This window comes from Dromiciops gliroides, chromosome 4, assembly GCF_019393635.1.
Source record: "Dromiciops gliroides isolate mDroGli1 chromosome 4, mDroGli1.pri, whole genome shotgun sequence".
NCBI lineage: Eukaryota > Metazoa > Chordata > Mammalia > Microbiotheria > Microbiotheriidae > Dromiciops > Dromiciops gliroides.
In genome coordinates, this window is record NC_057864.1 from 204,352,650 (window position 1) to 204,357,225 (window position 4,576).

A 4,576-nucleotide genomic window follows, 5' to 3' on the forward strand; every position below is an offset into this window, starting at 1 on the left:
TCCTGTCAGGCTAATAAACCTAGAGAGGGCTTAAATAAATAATAAAATCAGGAAAAGCAGACAGGGTACAGAGAGGGTAAGACTAGACGCTGAGTCCTGCTGTATTTTGCAAGTGGCATGTATTTGGCATATGTAGTTTTGCTTATGATCTAAAGCAAATAGCTTTCCCCCCCAAAAAAAATGAAAGATCATATGGAGAATGTCTTATTCTTGCCCTTTTGGGGGAGAAAGAGACAGATCTTTTGCGTGTGTTTTTTGTTTGTTTTTGTTTTTGTTTGCTTGTTTTTTTTGTTTGTTTCTGTAGTGGTTACCAATGGTCTCTCCCTGAGGGAGTGACACTTTACTTAAACAATACTGCAGCTCCTGTTCAGGCAGCTACTCCCTGTGACTAGAGATCTGTGTCTAAGATGATTAGCAACCAAGTCAAGCAGAGCTGTCCACTCAGTCCAACTAAGGAAAGGTCTTTCCTGCCTAGCTTTTGGGGTGATAGAGACAATGCTGTAAGGAAAGAATTCTCTTGGAGCTTTCCCCCATGGCCAACATGTGACCCCCAAATATGCAGGGCTTTGTTCTTTGCTTTTTTGTGTTCTCTCCTACTTCTAGGTGAAATATTGAAGATGACTAAAACATAGAATGAGCAGCTTGGTGTCTCAGTGGGTAGAGTGCTGGGCCTGAAGTAAGGAAGACTCATCTTTGTGAGTTCAAATCGAGTTTTAGACATTGATCTGTGTAATCCTGGGCATGTTACTTAACCCTGTTTGCCTCAGTTTCCTCATCTGTAAAATGAGCTTCAAAAGGAAATGGAAAACCACTCCAGGATCTTTGCCAAGAAAACCCCAAATTGTGTCATAAAGAGTCAGACATGACTGAAAAATGACTAAATGACAAAAATATATAGACAGAAACAAAGAAAGAGCCTACAAGACAAAGAAATAGGGGCAGAGATAGAAACCTGACACAATGCTTTGGACTCAAGTACCTTCTGAATGAATAGGGACTCATAGACTTAGAGAGTCCTTTCTGGTATTGGACGTCCTAATGTCATGAGTCACTTGTGAGTCATCTGGTATATGAAAGTTGACTTCTAGTTCACTTCAAGTGTTTAATCCCTTTTGAGGAGTCCTGTAATTCATTTTGGTTTGTTTTATTTTTTTTTCTCTTGAACTGGAATGTTTGAGATTACAGTGGATAGAGTCAGACCTGGAGTTAGGAAGACTTATGTTTGTGAGTTGAAATTTGACCTCAGACACTTACTTAACTGTGTGATCCTCGGTAAGTCACTTAACTCTGTTTGCCTCAATGTTCTCATCTGTAAAATGGGCTGGAGAAGGAAATGGCAAACCACTCCAGGCAAGATGACTGTCAGAAGACAGAAATATATGACCCATTTGAAATAAGAATCCATTTAGATTCAGGAGGAATCTATTTCTATTTGAGTTAAGAGAGACCCCCTTTCTCTCTTGGGTCTCCCTGGGCTTCAGATACTTTTGATAAGAGAATCAGAAAATCTCACTGTTAGAAGGAATGTCAGAGGGCATCTAGTCTAGCCTTTACTTTCAATCAGAATCCCTCCTATAATAAATCTTACAAGTGGTTATCCAACCTTTACTTAAAGACCCCAATTCCACTTTTATGTAGTTTTAGTTGTTAAGAAGTTTTACCATGATTGAGTCAAACCTAATTCTACTTTCTGTGGTCAAGCAAAAGAAGTCAGATTTATCTTCTATATGACTGTCTTTCAAAAACTTATGCACTTGTTCCTAGTGTCACTACTCCTCAGGACACTGTAATTAAGCACATAAAATTTTCCTCTTTATCCATTTAAAGAATTATACACACAGATATACATACATATATGTGTATGATGCATATTTATATGGGTATATGTGTATATATATACACATTAAATTGTGTCATGTCATTTCATGTCATATTACATAATTCATGGGGACTATGTAGAAACTGGGGTATACCTCTATAAGCTCTGTTTGCTCTAAGCTTATCATTTAGTCATCTCTACACTCAGACTCCCCTAATTGTTTACTGAACAAATTAATTCTTGTATCTCCCTAAAATTATTTTTATTTTTTTCCAGGTTAAACAAACCTGTCTTTATTAGCTGATCCTAGTATCTTAACTTTCCCCACCACTGTGGACACCTTCATCAACATTTATTCCAGCTTGTCCATATCCTCCTTTAAATATCACACTTAGACTTAAAGATAAAATTTCAGGTATGAATCAACAAAGGGACAGAATGACAACATCTCCGAAATGTCTCCCTTTTTTATTTTTATTTTTATTTATTTTATTGGTGAGGCAATTGGGGTTAAGTGACTTGCCTAAGGTCACACAGCTAGTAAGTGTCAAGTGTCTGAGGTCAGATTTGAACTCAGGTACTCCTGACTCCAGGACCAGTGCTCTATCCACTGATCCACCTAGCTGCCCCTATTTTTATTTTTGATAAACATTTTTATTTAAAGTTTTGAGTTCTGAATTCTATCCCTCCTCTCCCTCTCCCTCCAAGAGGTGGTAAGAAATCAAATATAGGTAAAATAATACCATATTAGTCATTTTGTATAAGAAAACTTGAATAAAAGAAAAAATGAATGAAAGAAAGTGAAAAAGCATTTTTCAGTCTGTGTTCAATCAATATCAGTTCTTTCTCTGGAGGTGTAGAGTATACGTCATTATTAGTTCTTTCTGACTGTCTTGGATCTTTGTATTTCTGAGAATAGCTAAGTCATTAACAGTTCTTCATCAAACAATATTGCTGTCCCTCTGAACAATGTTCTCCTGGTTCTGCTCACTTCACTATATATCAATGCAGAATTAGTTTACATCAGCATTTGTGGGGACGATTGTATTGTTCACCAGAAGCATGCAGATAAATGTTTAACAATCACTTTTCTTAAGGAAAAGAAAAAAAAGTATATATAGCTCACTTTTTTTTTTAATGAGGCAATTGGGGTTAAGTGACTTGCCCAGGGTCACACAGCTAGTAAGTGTTAAGTGTCTGAGGCCGGATTTGAACTCAGGTACTCCTGACTCCAGGGCCGGTGCTCTATCCACTGTGCCACCTAGCTGCCCCTATAGCTCACTTTTAAGTTTAACCTCCAGTATTAATATTTTTCCATTACTTTATTAATTATAGACAATCAACAAAGCAATATATAAAAGTCTGCTTTGTAGTGCTTCCTTATTTCTGAGGTATAAATGTATACACTCAATATTTAACAATCAGCTCTCATGAGCTTGTTTGAGTTGGCTTCTGCACACCCCTGTTATTGACTCATATTGATTTTCACTCTACCAAAAACGCCTCCCCTTTAATAATATAAACTTCATTTTTATTATACCTCCTTTATCTTGGCCTTGGAATATTGTTGTCTTTTTAAAGCCAAATTTATTAAATTTCAACTTATTTGTATTTTTGGAACCTATCTTTTCAGATCTTCTTAAAAACCTATGTTGTCATTGAATGTCTAGCTGCCCAGGTTCATGTCATCAAAAATATGATAAATATGTCATTCATCTGTATGTCTATTGCAAAGGTTAAAATATTGATAAGAGGGGCAGAGCCAAGATGGTGGAGAGGAATCAGCAAGCTGCCTGAGCTCTCCTTCTGTTCCCTCAAAAAGGACATTAAATCAAGCCTCTGGACAGATTCTGAAACTACAGAACCTGCAAAGAGACAGAGAGACACAGTCTTCCAACCAGAGATAATTTGGAAGACTTCAGAAAAGGTTGGTCTGACTTGGGCAAAAGGGAGGCCCAGCACAGGGCAGCAGCCCAGCGCCAAGGGGGTCGGGGCAAGTCAGCAGGAAGCTGCAGGCAGGCCACAGAAGAACAACTGAGGCCCCTGGATCCTGGCTCAAAAATCTGGTGGCCCAGCAGGACAGTGGAAAAACCTACCTGCACCAGCTAAGAGGGCAAGTTGCCACCTGGAGGGCCACAAACAGGATAGGCATGACTAGGCCCACTGATCCTAGCATGCTCAGACAGGAAGTACAGGGCAGGCAAACTGCACACACCATAAAGGCCTCAGTGTGTAAAAAGCCAGTGACACAGCACCTATACCCGAGGACAAGAAGCTCAAAACAGGGAACCTGGTGCCCCCAGAGCAGACCTCAACTTAAAAAATAAATAAATAAGGTGCAATAATGAGTAAGAAGTAAAAAAGAGCCCTCTCCATTGAGAGCTTCTGTATCAACAGGGAAGAGGCAAACACAAACTCAGATGAGGACAATACCCTCAAATTGCCTACATGAGAAGCCTCATGAGGGAAGGTGAATTGGTCTCAAGAACAAAAAGCCTTCCTGGAAGAGCTCAAAAAGGATTTTAAAAATCAATTGAGAGAGGAAGAAGAAAAAATGGGGAGAGAAATGAAAGCAAAACAAGAAAACTATGAAAAAAGAATTAGCAGCTTGGAAAAGGAAGCACAAAGATTGACTGCAGAAAACAATGCCTTAAAAAATTGATCTGCCAAATGGAAAAAAAGGTGCATAATATCACTGTAGAAAACAATGCCTTAAAAATTAAAATTGGACAGTTGGAAGATGAGGAATCCATGAGA